Here is a 22,956-nt window from a genome sequence, read left to right as displayed (position 1 = left end):
GAAAATAACTGACCATTCATATAATACAGATATTGCTGTTGTATTCTTTGCTGTTCTTAAAAAGAGAGTTAAATTCTGTACCAATCAGCACAAAAGTGTTTTGGAATTCAATGAGTTTGCAGCTGCCAGTTGAGATGTGTGAAAATCTTGTTACAAGCATACTTTATTTGGAGTAATTTCACCTGTTTTCATAAAACGCAAAAAACAGCTTTTTCTGCTGAAGTCTTGTGATTTTCCAGCTCTGAATTTCACATCCTTTTTCCCTCAACAGGCCATGCTGCAGGGTGAGATCATTTCCTCAGTTCAATACAATCTTCACAAATGCAATTTTGTGATCCAAAAGGACTGAAGCTACATGAGTTTTTTGCTTAGAAACCGCCCTTTTCATAGTTTCCCAGCCTAGAGGACTATTTATTTCATCTTCACAGTGTTACAACTTTTTTCAATACTGAGAAAACAAGAAAACTAAGCACACTAGCACAGTCTATTCTATCTGTTATCTTTTAGTACTGTGTGGTCCCAGTTAACAAACATCTCACCTTGGCAGAATATTGCTGTAGATTTTCTGAATCAGCATCAGTATGTGGGAAAATGTTCCTCAGACAGAGGATCTGTTTCATTATTATGTGAAACTTAATGATTTAAATAAGGTAAATGAGTAAGAGGATTCAGCATAAACTCAGATAAAAGCATCTGTTCAGAATTCGGATATGAAGGGTGACAACAGATCACACACAGAAATTCTAAGCCATTTTTTTCCAGAACGCTTTTTTTCTTTTTAGTTGTGGTAATAAATATCTTAAAGTTCATTTTTATAGGATTGTATTGTGTTTGTAAAGTCAGTCATGTTTATCAAATCCAGTGTCAAATTTCATTAATGCTGTCGGATAACTTGTCTTTTCAAGTGTACCCTATTATAAACTATTATTTTGATTCTATTATTTATGATTCTATTAAAATCTTCCATGACAATGAAATTGTTGTTGGTAGTGTTTAGTTGCTAAACAAAAACTTTTAAGAAGGTATTTATCTATCTAATCTTCCCTGAAACAATGGAAAATATCTGAAATCTGAATTTTCACAATCTCTTCATCCACCAACTTTTCCACTACTCAATCAGTTGGCCTACATGTCCATTGAAACAAAAAATAATTATTTTCATGGCTTAAAATTCCTCAGTATCCAACAATATCTGTAGCTCCATGATCCCTGTTTTGGAAAGACATAGGAAAGAAGCACATATCATATGAAAATTCCAGCATTAAATGATCCAAAGAAGTTAAGAGCATAAGCACTAGCTTAAGTCCTACCCCTGGAATCATGCTTCTGCCAACACTGTATAACCTTTAACTATAATTTCAAGAGATTTTTCTCCCTGAATTAGATTAGTGTCTATTCAACCACATCCATCATCAGCAGGATATTCCATCCAACCTCAAAATGTCACAAGGCTTCAAGGTTAAGCTTCTCCTCCAAATGAGCTTGCTTTCCTGCAAATCTTGGAGAACATTTTCAGTTGCTGAAGTGCTTTACTGTTGGCAAGCCTGTCCTGAACATCTTTTTCAGCTGTTAGTGCTTCTGTTGGCTTTGAAATATATGATGTTCCATGAAACAGCCTGCAGCTATGCCAGAGACTGCTTCTCACTCTTTGATTTCCTATAACATTACTACTCATTAGCAATGCTTAGCTGTTCCAAAGGTGATGCTGTTCTCAACTTCATCGTTGAGACTTAACACCAGCCAGAATATGTCTGAGCTACATCTTACACACATACAAAGACTGATACAAAAATGCCACAGTAATGTGAACATGAACTTTGAGTTCCAATGCTTCTAACGTTCAGAAAACTGGGACAAAGTGTTTTACTTATTTGCACTCTGTTCATTTGTAGAACCACAGAATTCAGGGTGAGGGGCAGCTGTAGGTATCATCTCCAAAGATTCTTGTTTGTGAACTAAACAGATCAAAGTAGAAACCAAATCTGGAGTGATAAGCTCTAGATATACAACCTTAAAAAATGACAAGTGTGGGACTAATATGCAAAATCAAAATTATGGAGAAATATTGCATTACTCTTTAAAAAGTTTGAAACGTTAATAAAAGACTTCTTAACATTTTAGCGCTTTTACTGTGTCATGAGCATGTTACTGATGCAATACTTCTGTAAAGGGCACAGGGCAAAAGGCCACTTCATTTTAAGATGCAGACTGACCACAGATGAAGTAGCTGACTTACAAAAGTTTTATCAGACTTATGATGGACTTTACAAAAATGGAACTCTGTATGACCCATGTGATTTGTTTTCACTTACAAAGGTAGAGAAGCTTTGAATTTAAAAATGGAACTTTTTCTTCTTGTGCCAAATGTAAACAATTTAACATCCATTTCCCATCCAGAGATTTTAACAGTTCAAAAGACTTTATATGAATCTTATCTGTATTATATTTCCTGCTGATTGGCAGTGCCTCATGCTTCAAATTGAAAGCCAAAAATGTGTTGGCTTTGAACAGACAGGAAACAAGTAACAAAGAAAACTGGGAAATAAACATAATGGGTAGTTATGAAGTGCTGAAAATCTACTTAGTGTTTGAGTTCTTGTTAGTTCAAATGGTGCCATATTGATTTATGTCTGGGAAGTCTTGTTTAGAAAAAAAAAAAGCATAAACAAAAGCCTCTGAGTATTTTGTCAACACAAAACCATAGTTTATACCATCTTCAAAGCTCACATCTATTCCCAACTTGATTCCATATTCCTTACTGTAGAGTATTTTGTTATTTCCAGGAGAGGTGTATTTTGCACTGGGTAATTACTGTTCCCAAGTGCATGGATCTACTCATAGTCGGCCAAACAATTCAACAAGATCAATGTCCAGCTTAGTTAAAAGAACCAAGAAACCTGTACTTGGTGTCATTACAGCTACTAACCAAGCTGATGTGCTCTTCTATAGCAGAAAATGAAGATTTTGGGAAGAGGAAAGGGTAGGGGAAAAAATGTAGCTGGTATGTTCTATGGCACAGTGAAAGTCAATCAATTCCAAAGTTTCCATTTTATTCTGTATTACTAGGAGGTATTTTTTTCTTTCCACCCAGTTAAAGATGTATGATTCTGATCTTTATGCATCTTTCTCATATCCTCATTCTTAACACACAAGTAACATAAACTTGACCAGATACATTTTAAATTACTGCTATTATTTCCAGTGCCACACAACAGAGATTCCATATATTCAAATAGTGTTTTTAACGTATGGAGTGAAGGAGTAAAAAAAGAGAAGTATGAAGTATCGTATACTCTCAGTCTGAAGGGTCACCGTACAAACACAGTCCTGACCTCAACCACCATTATTATCAACTAAAATTGGACTTGAACTCAAAAATTTGAGTACTCATGAACACTACATTTTCTACAACACAGGGGAAAGAGACTTTTCTGTCTTCATGGTATTCAAGCAAATCTGGTATCCTGAAACCATGTTTAAGTTAAACAAACTAAATGTGGCAGGAGTTTTTCATTTGTGTAAGGACAAAAGGCTTATTTCCAGTTGCAGTTTACAGCCTTTGGCTTTAATTCAGCAACATCATCACATGATGTTAGCTGGACCCAATTTATAAGAGATCCAAGAATTAACCACACAACAGATTCCCCTTTTATCTTATCTACATTAGCTTTGCTAAAACCAAAAATAGTGTGATTTCAAGCTATGAGATATTACACAGGTTATGTTAACACTTCTCTAGCTTTTTCAGTACTTTTTGACCCTATCAGTAAAAAAACCTTCACTTTTCTTTTAAAGCACCGGTTTTTTTCCCCTCCTGTCCTGTCAATATAATCCAATAATTACCTTCCCAGCCTCAAATTACCAGGAATTGTATTTTGCATCCTGCTAAGTAGAAGTGCAATTATCACTGTCTGTCAGACTTTGTGCAAGATGAAGAAAAGAATCCTTCAGCTGTAAAGGGTCCCATACTACTAATCATGTTTTAGTTTCTCCAAACACTGCTGTTGCCTGGACTTGGCACTTTACCTGAAGTGAGGCTGGGCCTGGTGGAGCTTTCATTCTCCAGGCAGCTAGACAGACTGTTTTTTTCAGAACTTAAAACTTTATAAATTCAAACACAAACTACATGTAAATGTTAAGGCATCATTAAAAACAAGTTCAAGGCCTGTCACTCTCCTGACACAAAGCCTGTACAACTTGTGGAAGGACAGCAATACCCACTCCAGAAGGAGCTGAAAGGCAGAAAGCCCATGGATGGGAAAACATGTAGCACAGGAGAGGCCTGTCCCTTCAAATGGCCTCTTTCTGCCATGTGTTTTGATATAGGAGAATGTAGGAAAGGATCATCTGTTTTCTGGTGAAGAATGAGACTAGACCTTCATTCACATCTCTAATACAGTTGCTCTCCTAGCCACACTGTTAAAGTACCACTAAGGACTAGATTAGAGTACCACTAAGGATTCATACTCACATCAGGAAACTTGAAATAGTGCACTACCACCACCCTCATACATCCAACATTTTTTTACAGTAAGATATAAGTTGTACTAAGGCACAACTGCAAAAGTGTCTTCAAGTTGTTTTTTCTTTAAGGTTCTTTTAATATATAGGTGGATTTTTTTCATATATAATTATATATATTTGTTTATATTTTTGGTTGAGGTTGAACAAACCATCTGTACTCATCTAAGCTTTAGACATATGATAATATAGCGGTTATTGAGTAGACAGTGTTTAATTAATTAGGGGATGTGTAAGTTTGGAAATATGCATTAAAAATATATTCAGGCTGTCAGTTAGTAATTAGTATTTTCTGGAAAACAAAATAAAAACACCTGTCAATACAGAATTTTTCAACTCACTTAAATATCTTCCTTTTAATAAGGTTTCTATATTGTGTACTGTGCACTGAGAACAGTGCCCAGGTAAATAACAGGCCTATTCAATATTTAAACTCAGTAATACATTTTACATAAAAACCTATATGGAATAAGCTCTTAAATTTTAGCTTGGTCTCAAGGTTTTCAAAATGTAAGATTACAAATGTTAAAGTTTGCAATCACCACTTAAATCTCCAAGTTCTGCTGGGGACTAGTGAGTTTCAATCCACAACTCACACCTTTGTAGAACAGTGCAGACTTTTGCTCTGTAAAAGGAGTAAAAATCTGTACTTCTGCAACACAGCAACGAAGATCTACTTATCTCTTACCTTGACTCCTAGAAGTCTCTCTGGGTGAACTTGTCCAAACAGCAACTGCTAAATTTATGAGCTTGAACTGAATTTAAACACATAATAAATAGCAAATAACTATTTTGGGTTCCTGAAGAGGCCTTTTACTGTGGAACATGCTACCATCTGTCAGTAACTACATTTATGTACTGATGGTTGTTTTAGCCTAAAAACTTCCTGCTTTATACTGCACACATTTAGTTTCAGAAAGTGACGTAATTTTCCATTGTCCTATACTATAATCTTTTACACTTTGGGGGACAGAGTCAAATCCCCAGTCTGTTTTATTTCAGAAACAGAAGTTTTCAAGTTAGTAAGTGGAAACACAAAGGTAAGAAACAGTTGATGTAATAATGTTTTCAAACAGACCAGCGTGTTTGTAGAAAGAAAGCTCTGCGTGACCTAACCTCTGCCGCTGAACTTTGGGCAATTATGTACTCTCCTGATCCATCGAGTAAACAGAGGTTTAGCCAAATAAACTGTTGTAGCTACAAAGCAAACACTCACATGTAATGATTCCAAAGGATTACTTGGCTAGAGACCAGAAAATAATTTGAAATGTGAATTTTAATATGTCATTGTACAGCTCCTTGTTTTCTGACAAAATTATGAGCCTTGACATTTTGAAGATGCTGAAATAAACAAGAGAATATATGTGATTTTCACAGATAATATGCTTAGTTTAAAAACTTGTTATTAAGTGACAACAAATAATGTGTTCACAACCCAGATAAACTAGCAAAGTTTCAAACAAAGAATACACATCACAACAGAGCTTCTTTTTGTCTGATGGGTCCAACTTCATGAAACTTTGAGTCATTGTCATCCACAATCCCAAATTTTTTACAAGATCTATTAGAAATATAAGTTGGAATCACTTTAAAAACAAGATCCATATTATTTCTCCCTGAACTTCTACATTCCAGTTCTTTTAGTAGCAAGATGTTCATTTCAATCATCTTTACAACAGGTAAAATTTAACTAGCCACATTCACCTCAGTATTTAACCTACTTCCTTTTGCAGTGTCACAGAATTATGGGGCAAGATGTGTCTCAGCTCTGTGCTGCATAGACATTAGCCCATAGTATATAAATGAAAAAGCATAAATTTCAAAATATCATACCTCAGCATTAGAACAAGAGAACACATACTTAGCGCATCACTTGCATTCTTTTTTTCAGTATAACAGGAAATACATGGAAAAAGAGTTGCTTTCTGCAGTCAGGTCTTTGATTGCCAGGTTTCTTCCTGGACTGTTCACTTCTTTTTTTTGTGCCAAACTATAGTCCAGTTAGCTATATTAAAGACCACAGAAGATTTTCTATGAAGAAACTAAATGCCCTCCTGTCATTGATTTTCTCAGGAAGGTCTGTCCACCTTAGGGCTAGACTAGAAGTAGTCTTGCTATGGTTAAAAGCTCAAGACAGCTGATGTCTTTCTTTTATTCTTCATAAATTAGAATGTACAAGATGATCGTGCTGTCTTCTAGGAGAGCATGGTAGCACTCATGGGACTAGTAAGTTAAATACACTCACAGTTCTTTCCTTAGGTATTCTTTCTGTGATTGTGTCACCTGCAACCTTTTTTTTTTTTTTTTTCTGAGCTATGCCCATCAGGACAAAATCCTCCTGATGCTCTTTTTATGACTCAGGAGTTGTTATAGACAGATTCTACCACCCTTCACATTCTGAAGGGAAAATGCATGAGCATGGACTCAGTTTCCTGGCTCCAAACAAAAGATCACATAGGCCCATATTGTTTCTTGAACAGGATTCAAAATAGACACTCAGAGAAGAGTAAGAACAAAGCAAGTATACACAATATTTCTCCCCTAGTCTCAAAAAATTTTCTGTGTTGGGAGATTTCCTGAACTTGGTGTTAACTATGCATTTCACAGTTTCCAAGGGCTCTCTTGTTCAAGTATTTGCCCATTCTCCCTTCGAATATATGTAAAAGCCTTCACTTATATCTAAATTTTAGCTTAGATATTCCAAAAAGATTAAATTTTAATCCCCCAGTATGGAAGCAGGAAGAAGTTAGCAACACTAATAGAAGCTTGATACATTTCTTAAATATATTTTAAATTTGCTATTGTTAAAAACAAACCACAAACAAAAAAATAAGTGACACAACTTACCTTATTTCCATATCAGGAACTAACAGGTGGGACGGTCCAGGATCTTTTCAAAACGTCCCATTTCTTCCCTCTCCTGCCATCTCTGGCCAGCTCTCCTCAGGTCAGCAGTGCAACTTTCATTTACTTGCAAAGAACTGATGAGGAAGTGAAATAGTGGCTTGTCTTTTGTTGATTTTGTATCCAACGTTCAAAAACATTTCTAAACCCATTGACAGATTCAATCCTCCATTTTTTTAAAGCAGTGCTGTTTTAGCAACAGTTCTTCTGCATCACTGCTGCACAATGCTAATTGCAGCAATGGTTTCTGAAGATGAATATCGACTCAAGATTACAGCAACATTACCTCTGGGCCGACAAAACAGATAAACACACTGTAAACCAGTCTTTGGAAAAAAGAATCCCTTCAGTTAAAAAAATGCATAGTGTTTGCTTATAATTCTGGTGTTATACAAAAGGAGAGGAAAAAAGGGAAAAAATAAAAAAAATAATTAAAAGAAGCACACACAAAACTATTAAAAATTCAGAAACTTTAGGAGGTTTTACAGTATTTACTTTGTTTTCTCCCCTTCAGAGAAATGAGTAAACCAGACATTCAGAAAAGCCATTACTTCTGACCCACTGTTTAATTTCCTCCTGTAGCTCAGGACTGTTTAAGTTTGTGCTGAGTGGTACAATCAGATACAGCTCCAATTAAATACAAAGCTGTCCATTACACCTCACTCCATTATAGACTCCATTCTTCACAGGATTTTATTTCTAGAATGTACATTACAGATGAGAGAGTGCCTTTAGGGTACAGTACATTTTAAAACACAATTAAAATAAATTCTTCAAGTGGAAATGTGAAATGTATTTGTATTCTGTTAAAAATTTTGGCAGTGCACCATATAACGAGGTCATTAGTAACAAGCCACATACAATGGAGAACATACATCAGCAAAAGAATAACAAACATGAGTCCAAAACATCACAATAACTTCCTGTACCTGTTCTTGTTTGCTTGCTGAGCTCTCAAACATTGTGAGTCTCTGAAAAACATAAAAGCGTAACAGCTTGAGTCAATATTTGCCAACCTAAGTGAACGATTTTATTTAGCATGATGACTGGACCCCTTGAGCAAACACATCTTGTAGAAAGCATAACAACTGCAGGCCAGCCTGCAAAACAACCACAAGTGTCCAACCATTTAGAACATACATTGCATCTGGGGAAAGCTTAGCAGCTGCTCCAATCTTCTCCTCACAAATAAAAGATAAGATGATTCATTAGTTTTTCATCAAAATCCATTATGGAACGCAAACCAGAATGATTTTTTAATGAACTTGTGAGTTCCTCATTCTTGCTTTGAGGTGGTTTATTCTGTTTTGAATTCCGGAGAACGAAACATTTCTGATTCCTGCTTATATAAAACCCCTTCCAACAGTTTAGGTATCTTTGGTATTACAGAGTCTGTTTATTTAAACAAGTTCATTTGATATGTGGGCTGAAAGATACATACAAAATACAGATTTCATACAAATTACTACAGGAACCAAACTGTGGTGAATGGGGAACTGCATCTGAAAATCAATATGAGGAAATGTTTTTTTGCCCATGAAAGCACTGCCAAATGAAGTAATATCTTAATCCAACCTTTCTTTTGTTAGAATAAATACACTCTATAATTATAGCATGGGCCAGGTGATAAAGAAGTCTTCCTTTTTTTGTTCTGTACTGCCATTATGGAGGATAATAAAAACTTTTTCTTTTTTTTTTTTTTTCTCTCCTGTATTGAGAAAATTCTGCTTCCTTTCCCTTTTTAAGACAGATATTTGGGTTAAAAAAACCTCACACTGGATGAAAGGGCTGATACAAAAAAATGCCTCTCAATCTGGAGAAAGGTATTTTCCTCCTCCATCAACATTTGTCACAGATGTACAGATGTATCTTTCTAACTGTAGCAAAATCTAAAAAGATAACCTGTTGTGTATGCATGAGTACAGTTTTTAGGATCAAGCTTTTTTTAGCTGCCACACAAAGAGCTGTGTGCTGGGACTATTAAATTAATGGCTCATTCTCACTTTCCTGCAGGGGGACAAGCTTTCTGTTACATCATTAACTTCTTTCAGAAGCCATTCTAGATGCATGTAGACCAAAGGCCAGAATATGAACATCCTAGTCAGAGCCCCTTTGAAAATACAAATGTTCCTGTTCAGGACTAAGTGCAGAGCGGGAATATGAGGTTAGATTTACTAAAGAGATGATTTTTCAAGAGGGTGGAGCTTCCAGTAATATGTGACTATTATATATGGCACAAGGAAATTACAAGACTGAACCAGAACAGTGTCAAGATGAATATAAGGGTGCAGGTGGTAAACTTAAGGATTGTAGCCTTACAAAATCTTAAGTTTGTCAGAACTGATGCTTTTTATGGTGTCTAAAATCCAATAGCAGAAATAAAGTGTTTTGTTGCTTTTTTGGGGGTTTTTTTGTTGGTTTTTTTGTTTGTTTGTTTTTTAAAATGTATATTATCATGACATTTAATATATTTGCTGGATGAAAAATGCCAGAGTTTCAACTGCTCAGTTATTATGAATTTACTGCCTTGAAGTATTATGTACGAACCCAGCTTTCAGGCCTAATGTATGGGTTAATGCATATGAAAAGAAGGTTGATCCTGTGCTATCATAAACAGCCATTTCCTCCATTTTCACTGAGGATACATAAAGTAAATACTGTGTTTCTTCTGATAAACAGTGGGTTGGTTCACTTGAAGAATCCATAGACAAGTTAAATAGAAACAGACTTTTCTTGTTTCAGAGCAGTCTGTGACAGAAAACACAGCTTACTGCATTATACAAAACATGATAAGACTTCTGGTGTTTTGTGACACAAGCACACTCCTGTAAAGATGAAGAGGCCCACACATTTTACTGTCAACTCATTTATGCTATCCAGGCTGCAGCTTGCCACAGTTGAAAAGTCAGTCTCAGTTTCTTCCTCTATGCAGGTGTGTATGTGCTGAGTTTGCTACTGCTTTTCAACAGTTTTATTTCATTAAATTAATACTTCTCAAGTGAAAGAAGTTAGGAAATGAGAACTATTTAATAATTACTGCACTGAATACAGTCAGTTAAATATGAAAATCAAAGTAATGGAAAAGGTTAAATAAAGATGCCTAAGATATTTCTATAAGTTTATGCATTCAATTAAAAAAAAAAAAAAAAAAAAAAAAGCCACAGGTCAGAAGAGGTTATTATTTATTTGCTAGATGGCTGTGGTGTGTTGGGTCTGTGTGCTGTGGCTTTGGTAGTGGGGTAGGGCATAGGGCTCGTTCCTGTGGGAAGCTCTCCTGGTTACAAAATCCGGCCCTTTTCTTTTTTCTACAAAATCCACCTTTTTTTCTTTCCACTCGTTCCTGGCTGCACTGCTGTTCCCCTGCGCTTCTTCACCACCAGCTCACCACATGCTCATCAGAGCTCGTGTCTATCAGGTTGTGTGTATATATACATATATTTGCATATATTTGTATTTTTTGTTAATTTATCCCTTATGTTTTTACCTTTCCCCTAAGTTAGTAAATCTGTATACAGTTGTTTTCAGTTTCCAGCTTAAAGTCTCTGGGTTTTATTCCCCTTTTGTCTTCCCTCTTGGGGACATGGGGAATAGAGAGTAATTCTGTCCTTAGGTTTGTGGTCTGCACACACTGCTAAGCACTGACAGAATAATTGGTGCTCAGTATGGGGCTCAAACCCACAACTCCGAAATTAACAGTCTCCAATTATTCTGTCACAGAAAGAAAAAGAGGAGGAGCTGCTGGCCTTCCTGAACTTTATAGAGTATGGGCAGGAAATGGGAGGGAATAGAGCTCTCCTTTTGTGTTCTGCCCCTCTCAGAGTCCAAAAGCCCCCCTTCTCTAATTCCTCATGTTCAAAAGATGAGGGAGAAATGAGTGACCAGCTGCATGGTGCCTAATTGCTGGCTAAGCCTAAAGCACAACATGAAGTAACATGGGCATTCCTGTAAGAGAAGTTGAAAGCTCCTCATGAGGCTCAGTTTAACATGCCTTAGAAACTGTTAACATAAATGTAGTAAGGAATCTAGGTTTAAGCAAAAGAGGTCAAAAAATCACTAAAGTATCCTAACCCTCTACAGCAGGGGGAGAGGAAGGGCTTCCTAGGAAAATTATGGCATAAACCTAAGAAAAGGCTGTATTGTTTATTTACATATAGCTGCATTTCCTCTAATAGCAATAATCAAATCCTGCTTAGCAGGTGACCACGCATTTGTCAATAGCCAGACCAACACAGACAACAATTAAAATACAATAATTCATAGGCTCAGTTTATGCTTTTGCATATAGATGCATTAAACTTTCAATCTCTTAGAGCCTTTAATTTTTTTAATTTTCTGAAGCAACACTTAAATACAATTTAACTAATTAAAAAAAATTTCCTTAGGCACAAGTATCTAAAACACTAAAGTAGAATTATTCTCCTTAAAAATTGTGGCATGTTCATAGGACTCAATGTAATCTGAGAAGTGGATGGTATTTTAAAAGTTCTGTACACATTGTAATAATAAACCAAAAAAATCACATTAATGAACCCTTCCTGTTTGAGAAATAAGCTATTTATTTTTCTTTGAAAACTTAGTGCAGCCAAATTTTTTACTTATTTTTTACATTTTTCTTCTACATTTTTAAATTATGAGTGTGCATCCACTATCAGGACAGGCACTGTCAAAAGTTGTCCCAGCAAAAGACTTCAGGGCACTTTTTAAAGCAGCATTTTATACATTTAAGGTAAACTTAAGCAAAATACTTCTAAGTCTTGAGGTTTCAGTAAGGAAATATCATTGCATGCTGAGAACAAAATTCACTGTGTTATTTACTGGACAAGTATTGCTCTTCTACTAAATGCATCCATTTCCAAAGCCATCATCCTGGGTCAAATAGCTTCTTGAAAACACTCAAATACACACGCTGTGTATATTTACCTTATAGGAAACATAAGTATCCCTCCTTTGACTACATTAAAGTATAATTGTATTTATTGCACTGATGCAATAATGTCAACTCACCAAAAGTTTTACTCCTCTCTTGAAAACCCATTACTCCCCTACTTCCCAAGAGCTCTTAATTTTTCATGTCTGTCATCTCAAAGCATTCGAGTTCTGCAGAATAGCATGTAGAAAAGAAAACATACATTATATATTACATGTGATGAATGAGCTCTGTTACAACATTTCTCTTCACATCTAAAGAGAAATGGAATAACCCAGGAGTGGTATAGCAATCAATGCAGCTTGTGAGTTACCCACTCTTGCCCCAGTATGTGAAGACAAAGGGCACAACAGACACCAGGCAACACACAATATAATGTTTATATAAAATATTAAGATTCTAGCTTTGGAAATGGGCAGGATCTAATTAAGGTACACTATACAATGAAGTAAAATAACAACTCGGCAAGAAAGCTGTTTGTAGAAATGGCAACATATGTTCCTACATAAAGCAAGGATGTGAAATGGTAAAAATTTAGTCATGCCAAAATATCTGGTCAAAAATATATATGATATGTATGGTTCCAATATATAGTCCCTTCTTTTTTTGCAGATGGGACTGTGCTATTTCAGCAAAATCTTCTAGTTTTGAACAGATTTATTTATTTTGTCTTTAAAAAAAATTTAGAAATAATGTGCAGTAAGAGGAAAAGTTCTCCCACATAATAGAACTGTAGATACAGTTATGGACTAAGCTGTAAAGAAAAGGAATGAAGGAGTGATTAAATAGTGAAGTAACCAACACACACATTTAAAGATCCCAAAATCAATTCCTTAATTTTTAATTTTAGTATAATTTTCCTAGGAAGCTTCTGATACTTGCAGATACTTATGTCTACTGTGTGTAGTTATGAAACCCTCAGCATTTTTAATATGAAGATATATCTCTTAAAAATTTGTCTGTAGTATACTTAGACATGAATGCATGTGGCTAAATGGCCCTTGGATTGAAATAAAAATTCATATCTACCTTATTCTTACTATCTGGAGAAAGGAAAGACAAAAACCTGAACTTTCTCTTGCTCTGCACTTGTAAATATACCTTCTTACTCCGCAGTGTGTCTTCCTGCCACACTGCAAGCTCTGACCTCGGGCATTCAGAAAGCCACAGCTGCCTGAAATAGCACCCAGCAGAAAGAGGAGGCAAAAGAGCAGGAGAAGCCCAAGCTCCAGTTCCTCAAGTGTGTTGCAGTCAGAAGCTCTGCCAAGGTGGCACCAAGTGTAGGAAGAGCAGGAGGACGAGAGGGAGTCACGCCAGCTGGCAGGGCTCCACAGTAGGCAGAAGGGAAAGCATGTAGATGAGGAGCAGCAGAGTTAGCCAACAAGTGCCATTTTTAGCATGCCTCTTCAGCCTAAAGACAGAAGAATAATGGCAGAGAGGCAGGCTGAATTTTTGGGTCTGTTGGGGTGATTCAGCCAGGCTTGTTTGGCAACATCATCTAACGAGACAGCTTTATCTACTTGCTTCTCACATGCCATTATCACAAGTATTATGAACAACAGTTCCCTATTCCTATTCCATGTGTCATTCTGTCTATTTTTGGAGTCTCTTTATCTCCTACTTTCTTGATTCTTTTTAACTTACACTACAGCAATTGAAACTCAACATTTTGGTTGCCCCAAAGTGAAGGTTCAATTTCCCACAGGACAATACTGTATTTTGGCCTTGGTGTGGATATAGCTCTCTGCCATTTAGTGAGTACAATCTTAAAACAAAAGACCTCAAAAAGAATTAAAAAATAGTAGTATTTGTTACATATAAATCCTAAAGATCTGGGGGACTGGGACCAGAGAGAGATAAAATTAAAACTGGACTTGCTTCAGTCTCCACTACTCTGTATAATACTTCAGCTAATAACATCAGCTACTTCAATATTGGAAATTACTAGTCCTAAGACTCAAAAAAAACCCAAACCAAAAAAACAAGTCCAAAACCCCAATGCCTTACTAAAGAGGCAGTCACTCATGTGCTTCACTCTGTAAATGAACTGTCTGTATGTACTGAGCATGGAAAAATACTTGAAATTAACAACAGCTTTCAAAATAAGAGCAACATTCTGAAGGGGAATATTTCTGCCATTATATATATTCAGTTATCTCTTGTTCATACACAAATGGAAGTGCTGATTAGCCAATGACAAGCTGCTTTGCAAAAGATTAACTGGTCTATATAGCTGTAACCACTAAATGTTGTTAATCTGTATGAGTGACAATAACTCTGTCAAGCAGTCAGTGTCATTGTCTGGTTCTCATCAGTACTGAGTACAGCAGTGCTGAAATCTCTAGATCAGATACAAGATATGCTCAGCCACTTCAGTCCTTGCCCTGTGAGACCAGCACTTAAGTCTTTCAACTCAGCAATAGATAGATTAGTTTTCCCCACTAATATTATATCTTTACTATGTGCTCTTCAACTTTTAATTTTTCCTTTTCATTAAAATAATCTCTCTATAGGAAGCCCTGTATTTCTTTCCTTTTTCTTATCCATGGCTTTAATTTTAAAAGTAATGTTTTATCCTGGTAAAATTAGCTTGTTATAGTTAGCTCTCACCATAATTTTCTTCTTCAAAGAAGCCTGTTTCTGGAAAGAAAAAATATCTGAGTACTAACATTCTCTTTGTTCTTGTAAAACTGACTTTCTTACCATTGATGAGCTTTAATAGTAATATAATCTTTTCCACAATCTTCCTCCATATTCCCAGGGCTGTCTTGACTCCCAGTGATTATCACAGAGCATTCTGAGTGCAGATTTATCTCGACTCTGAGATCCAAAGGATTTATTGCCTTGGATCTCCTGGATTCACAGACTTCCAGCAATACACATCCCACAGAAAGTTAATTGGGCTGGCCTGACTTGTGGGATAACTGGAAAAATCAGAGGCTTGTCTCTGACTGCTACAGCAGTCTCTCCTTGAGTGCTTTGTGCCCATCATAGAGCAGGTCATTAAGACATGTGAAGCCAACTAGATTGTACCAAACTGTTGTCCAGCTGCTGAAGCCATTCAAACACTAATTTCTGAATTCAAGAATAAACCATATTCTCGCAAGTTTGTCACAGGAAGTGTTGCATTGCTTATACTGAGAGTGTTCGGATGTAAGATCACAAGATAAAAGAACTTTCAGATCATCTTTCTTTTCTATGATATTCCCTTCTTAAACACACAGAGAGAAATGTTGCATGTTCTCAAGGTATCTCAAGAAGATGTTATCTCTGGTGAAGGTTTTGACTAATTCATCCTTCTGATTATTTGGGACTGTTTTTGCAGTCTGCTGAGTTCCACTTCTGTCAGCAATTGTTCTCAAGAAAGGGTTAGTGGAGAAGAGTCTCTTTACTTAGTTCCCAACCTCTTATGTGTCATACTGCATATGTTTCTCTGGTAACCTGGATTCCAAATGCCTAGTATCTACAGAACCAAAATACTCAAGTATGTCCCAGTAGGACACTCTGTACCACAGAAGCCAAGTCTTGACTCAAAATATGCTTCTGTACAATAAAGGATAAATTGTGACAATTTGTTATTTCTATAGGACTCTGGCACAGATATACAACTTCAGTCCAAGAATCACACTTGGGACAGGGCTGCTCACTATATCCATAAAATCCAGACAAAAGAAATAAATTTCTACATCAAAAAACCCCAATTCACTTAAGCTTACTTTCAAAGCAACTAAGGTTTTCTTACAGAACTGTTTGTTATGACTGCAGTGTATAGGATTCATAAAAAATTTAAGAGAGTTACTTCACCTAAGTGGCCTCTAAGCTGGTTGAGTTTGGTGGTTTAGCACTGTACTGCTTGTTTTATCAGTTGATTGAACTGGATTTTTTTGAGACTATACTTTGGTTAAAATAAAAGAAACAAGACAGCTGAGATACAATTAATATTCAGTTCGAAACACTGCATTTGAGAAATAAGGACCCTACCAGATTGTCAGTTTTCCGAATCGTCTCTGCCTCTGAGGGAAGACAGACACATGACTCCAAGTCATTCCCAAAAGAAACCAGTCCAAAGTAAAATTAAGGTTCATTAAATATTCTAACAAAATAAAACATTTTGTTCACAAATGTAAGTGCAATATTATAATGTGGTTTTTTGTAATATTATTCATTTACAATAAGTAGAAAGACTCATTTTTGCAGGGGCATTTATAAATTTTCATATACCAGAAGAAAAAGAAGGATTTATTTTACCCCACCTTGTAATTCCAATCACCAATCTGTGAATTATTCTTACAGCTGGCATTTTAGATGTATTAGTAAAATTTATCACTCACAGCCCTATGCAAGGACTAAATTACACTAATGAATTGGCTATGAATTTGAAGCTTAAAATGAGGCCAAATATTTTCTGGCTTCATTTCTGTATCTCAGAAAACTGCTTAATTTTCTCTCTCCTTCTCCATTACTGGCAAATTGTCTTGCTATTATTGTAGAAAATTGCAGCAAACATTGCCTTGCCCTTAGGCCTACACTGAACGAAACAGAAATCAGGATGCCTGCCGTGAGACTGGCAAGTATGAAGCTTGTCCTCCAGTAATTTTGCTGAACTGAAAGAGAAACTGGAAGATAAAATTCAAGCCCTCTTTTTCAATTTTCTTAAATAGTTGGTGAATTATTCTTATAGCTGGCATTTCAAATGTGTTAGTAGATTTTGTCACATAAAGGTTTACACAAAGATAAACTAGAATGATGAAGCAGCTGCCTATCTTCCATATCTTCTGATATGTAAGAGGAAGCCAAGTATATTCTAGCTTCAGATTTTATTTTGTAATGTTGGGAAGATGCTGCTTGCTTTTTTTTTTTTTTTTTTTTTTTGTGGGAGGGGGTGGTGTAAGTCTACATGCCACTTAATCTTATTTAAACATGATCCCAATGCCTGACAGGAATGCTACAGTTAAAGTCTGTATTTTTGGTCGTGAAAAAGGGGCAGAATGTTTTATCTAGACATGTTAAAATGCCTGAAGAACTGCTATTCATGATCTGTTTCTTGGAGCTAAATATTTCTTATCAATTGAAACACAGATTAATTTTGTCCACCTGTAATCAAAAAGCAAGTAATTTTTGCAGTGTTCTGCCAAAAAGCTGAGACTTTGCACACATGACATTGTTAGCTTGGCCACTCAGAAGGCAAGAAAGTGTTTTAAGATGACAGACAGATAGATAGATGATTGATAAATAGATAAATAGATAAAGATAGGTAGATAGATAGATAGATAGATAGATAGATAGATAGATAATCTTATGTTCAGAGAAAAAGCTCTTATCTAACTCTTAAAATTCTAAAACACTGGCTAGATGTGTCCTAAATATGGAAAAATATTCTATCACACAAATATTTTAAATTTATTAACTGCTTCATATCAGTAATTCTATTAGTGATACCATAACTTAATGTCAATATGTACCTTCATTCATTCTCTTGTTTATAATTGTCCTCACTGAATGACACCTATAGCTCTTCCGTGATAGGTGGCCACAATACTAACCAGAATCTGGCCTGAGGCTTTGAAAAATCAAGTATCAGACATAGACTTAAGAATATCTGTTTAACCAATATTGTAGTTTATTAAAAGATTAAATGCAACCTCTAGCAGGGAATTAACTTTTGAAATTGAAAACTTCAGTTGAAAAACTTCAGTTGAAGACTTCAAAAGTCTCTCTTGAAAAAGTACAGACGACTATTTACCCTAGGAAGGAACAGATTTATTCTACAAGGCATCTCAACTGAATCTCAACTACTTGGATAATCTTAGGAATTTCCTTTCCATTCTTTTCTCCCTATTGTCTGATATGATTTCTCTCTCTTTCTCTTGACAAATAGTCCAAAGAGAAATCAGCTTGTGAGCTGGACACATCACATTAGCTGCTGAGATATATTTTAAATCAAACTGTTTCATTTGCTTTTCATGTATGCAGAGAGGCCCTTAACAATACTGAAGTCTTTATATCACACAAATACAGAAAAAGTGGATTCCGTTATTAAAAATATTTAATTGATCTGATCGTTGACTTGGCAAAAGTCATTTACACATCATTTTATGTTATTTCATTTGTTTTGCATATACATTCTAGACTGTAGAGTACTATCTGAGAGAGGTGATCACACCATATAGAGGGGACAATTTTCTCTTATACTAACTCCATATAAAGGCAAAAATCTGGACTCTTTCTTGCTGTTTAGAATAAGAAAGTTGAAGAGCAAGGCCCTGCACATGGGTTGGGGCAGTCTCCCAGATCGATATTGGCTGGTGGTGAAGGGATTGAGAATAGCTCTGCTGAGAGGGATTTGGGGGTACTGGTGAATGAAAAGCTAGATATAAGCCAGCAATGTGCTCTTTTAGCCCAGAAAGTCAACTGTATCCTGGGCTTCATCAAAAGAAGAACTTCTTGAGGCAGATGATTGATATATCTCTCTATACTCCTCTTGTGAGACCTCAGCAGGAGTACTGTGTCCAGCTCAGAGGCCCTCAGCACAGGAAAGATATGAACTTGTTGGAGTGGCTTCAGAGGAGGGCCGTGAAAACTACCAGAGCACCTCTTCTATGAAACAAGGCTGAGAATCAGCAGAGACTTTATTGTTGCCTTTCTAAACTTAAAGGTGGTCTATGAGATGGGGTCAAACTTTTAAGCAGGGCCTGTAGCAGTAGAAGGAGTAGTAGTTATAACTAAAAGAAAGTAGATTTAAAAAGAAAGAAACTTTTTATTCTGCCCAGGGAGGTGGTGGATGCCCCAGCTCTAGAAACATTCAAGGTCATCTGACTAGGGCTCTGAGCAAGCACATCTGGATGAAGACATCCCTGCTCACTGCAAGGTGTTTGGACTAGATAGCCTTCAAATATATAATCCCATATCTTTCCAAATGGGTACAAAATGTTGCTAATATAGAAGAATGGTTAACACCTATTTCATACATTCTTTACACCACTTAAATCACTCTGTGCACATACCTACTGTAGAGTAACTATCATAAATAAAGTGCTCTGAAACAGTCCTCTTTAAAATAAAGCTGGTTAGTCTGGTGCTTCTGTATCAAAAACCCACCATTGTCAGCTATCTCTGGATGCCCACAAATCACAGGCAACTCATTCCAAGTTGTAGGTCTGAACTAGTAAAAAAGCAGGCGGTGATTGCCATGGTATTGGTAATTATGTTTTAAAGATAATTGACATGGTATTAAATAATTTGTCCGTCATAAGTTCATAAATAAAAATTATAGTGGTCTTGCATCAGCAGTCAAGTATGAAATAGGCTATTCCAAGGCTGATGGCAAGCACCACTAGGCAAAATTACCATAGGCATTGAGCACTTCCATAGTGAAACACAATATGTTGTATTAGATCAAAGTTATGGATACACTTATATCTGAAACATTATCTACAGAACCTGCTGGTATCTTCAGGAGTTCTTGTAGAAGGCAATGCATCAGTATTAATGAAAAACAAAACTTTTTTTTTAACATCATACCAAAAAAAGCAGAACAGAGTTGGAGCCTCATGGTACCAGCACACGTTTGCTACGATATCAGTCACTGCCTTGCTTTAAAGTGGTTTTAGAAACTGTCTTCCTGAGAGCACATGTAAGAGAAGCATCTAGGATTTTTCACTACAACTATGTATGGTAATTCAGAATAAGAAAGTTCCAGGCCCCAGGGACAAAAAGTGGCCTGTATTAGCAAGATCATAGCCTCGTGTAAATGGTAGTCACTGTTCTCCTCTTCTCAGCACTGTGAGACTGCATCTGAGCATTGTGCTCTATTTTGGTCTCCCCAGCACCAGGCAGGAGTGCATATCTGGAAGCAAGTCCACTTACCAGGGGAATTGGGTATTTTAAACAAGAGGAAAGGCTCAGAGAATGAGGTTTTATTTAGCTTTGGGAAGAAAAGGATCGAAAAGCATCTAATTGCTATCTGCGACTACCCAACTGAAGCACAGTGATGTTAATAGAAAGCGCATAGTCACAAAAGAAAATCCAGAACACTAAAGTAGGAGACTAGTGAATTTGTGAGTTCCATCTGAACACAGCCATGAAAAATGTATTGTAACTGGACCTGCTTTTTGAGGTTTAACTAGGTGTTGCTTAGAGGTCCCATACAACCTGTTCTATGATAAGTTACAAATAATTGCAAGAGAAAACTTTGAGCCAATTCACCTGTTAGGCTGTAACAAATTCACCATCGCTAAAAAGCTGAAATCACTACTAATTAAACCATTACAGGAGTCATATAGTGAAGCTTGTTGTCAAGTGCTCAGTAAAATTCTGGTAACTGGATTTAAAATAAAAAGCATTTCTTCAACTGTCTTTGCTTTATTCACATATTTTATGTGAATTGTATCATTCCTTAAATCACAGAATCATTAGGGTTGGTAAAGACCTCTAAGATCATCAAGTCCAAAGGGCACCTCCCAATTCTTTCACTGTTTGCCTCCTGAATAATCCTTTTTATTATTTGATTCAATTTACTATGACAGACTAACCCACAAAACCTGCTTTCTCCCTTTTCCATCAGACTCTTATGAACATCTAGAAGAACTTAAAGAACTTTTCTATGATTAGACCCACTACTAACCTGTGAGCTGTGATCCTAGAGTAATTGCTTCTGTATTTTTTTAGCTTAAAAAACTTCTGTATCTCACAATTCTCTATTAATGAAGCATGCTTCAGTTCATTATCCCTCACAATTTGGCATCATTCATTTGGTGAATTATCTGAAGACCCCCTGTTGTCACTTCTCGGGACTTTATCAGAACTCAGTGCATACTACAATTTCTTGTAATTTGTAAAGTTAACACACTTCTCAGGTCATCGCATTAGGTAGGTCAGAAGACAATGATGGGCTCAAAAGTCTAAAAAAGGTTTTTACTGAATTACAAGCTTGTACAAAGTGACTGAATGTGACCTGGAAAACTTGTAAGTTCTGAACACTTGCTCATAAGTTGTACTGGATAAAAACTTGATATATATACAGTAGGTAACACCTTTATCAGGAAGCACTGACTGGTGATCCACCTCCATTACGTATTTTTTGTGAATCCATGGGCACTGCTTTCAAATCTATATCCCAGCTTTATGCATTGTAATAAAAAATGTATTTTTTCCTTCTTTTTAGTCATGTCTTTACTTGGCACCCAACCACAAGAAAGAGATTGATGTGCTGGAGTGAGTTCAGAGAAGGGTAACAAGGCTGGTGAGGGGTCTGAAAAACAAATCTTACAAAGAGAGATTGAGAGAACTGGGGTTGTTCAGCCTGGAGCAAAGGAGGGTGAGGGAAGAAGGGAGGCTTGTGACTCTGCAACTACCTGAAAAAAGGTTGTAGGGGGGTGGATGTTGGTTTCTTCTCCCTAGCAATAAGCGACAGGGTAAAAGAAAATGGCTTCAAGTTGTACTAAGGGAAGTTCAGATTAGATATTCGAAGAAAATTGTAAAAGATAGACACTGGAACAGGCTCTCCAGGGACACAAGTGGAGTCAATATTCCTGGAGGTGTTTCAAAGATGAATAGATGTGGTGCTTAGTAGTTTAAGCACAAGACTTGGCATAATTAGGTCAATGGTTGGTAGAACTAGGTTAATGTTTGGACTTGATAATCTTAAATATTTTCCAAGCAGAACAATACTATGATCAATTCTAACAGGACATACAATGCACCTCATATAAAATAGCTGGGGTTTAAATGCATGAGCTAACTACTCTATTTAAGTCTGCTATCCATTTTCTTACACTCTGTATATCCTCTACCTCTTCAGGGTCTGCGGGATAACAAAAGAAGCTTGAAAGGGAAAATATCTCAAATAAAGAATCTTGTACTCTAATTTTTAGAATTATGGCATTGTTAACATACATGTCAATGTCAGCCAGCTCAATTTTGCAGCAAATCAGTGACAAAGAATTAACTGATTGTTAAGGAAGTTACTTTCAGCTTTTATTTTAATTTTGAGTTAGGGGATGAGGGAATAACTTTTTCTTATTGCCAGTGCACTGAAAAGCAGATGTAATACAGTGTTTTGTTTTCAACTGCTACAATGATGTTCTTTGCTTTGCAGGTAGTTCTAGTCATCTATATGGGATTAACATGCAGAAAACCTGAGAATATTGTCCATATTGTTTTTACCTCCTGTTCTGTGTTTCCTACTTCCAAAAATGCAGATAACAGTTACCTCACTCTCAACCAGATAATAATTAACTGAAGTGCTCTCAACTCCCAAAAAGAAACCCACAATGTAAGATTAAAGACCTTCCTTTGCAATGTCACTTTAGTCTTTCTCTGAACAATAATAGGTACTTCAGAATGTGAGCAGAGCACTCCTCATGTTGTTGAAGCCATAGCCTGCTAATTTAAGTGACATAAATGAAGTTTTACCCCTCTTTATTCCTGTTAGATCAACCAACAGACAACCAGTACAGACAGAAGGCAGAAAGCTGGTTTGTATGGTAGCAGATGGAACACCGATGCTTTGTGTGCTACCAGGAAACTATTGACCTCATTCCAGTCACTTACAACTGCACAACCCACCAAAAGCTATGAAGCTGGATGGCTGTTAATGATGGGGT

The 22,956-nt window shown here is 36.3% G+C and overlaps 1 long non-coding RNA gene across 1 annotated transcript; it reads right to left on the bottom strand.

Moving 5' to 3' along the window:
• Positions 1–1,852: 1,852 nt before the first annotated feature.
• LOC139789978 (uncharacterized) lies at positions 1,853–8,387 on the bottom strand. Its single transcript, XR_011723323.1, has 3 exons — positions 7,369–8,387; positions 5,738–5,862; positions 1,853–1,955 (listed from the first exon to the last, which is right to left on the bottom strand). It is a non-coding gene; the product is annotated as an uncharacterized lncRNA (long non-coding RNA).
• Between the last annotated feature and the right edge of the window lie 14,569 nt (positions 8,388–22,956).

This window comes from Heliangelus exortis, chromosome Z (genome assembly GCF_036169615.1).
Source record: "Heliangelus exortis chromosome Z, bHelExo1.hap1, whole genome shotgun sequence".
NCBI classification, from domain to species: Eukaryota; Metazoa; Chordata; class Aves; order Apodiformes; family Trochilidae; genus Heliangelus; species Heliangelus exortis.
This window is presented reverse-complemented; position numbering and strand designations above follow the sequence as displayed.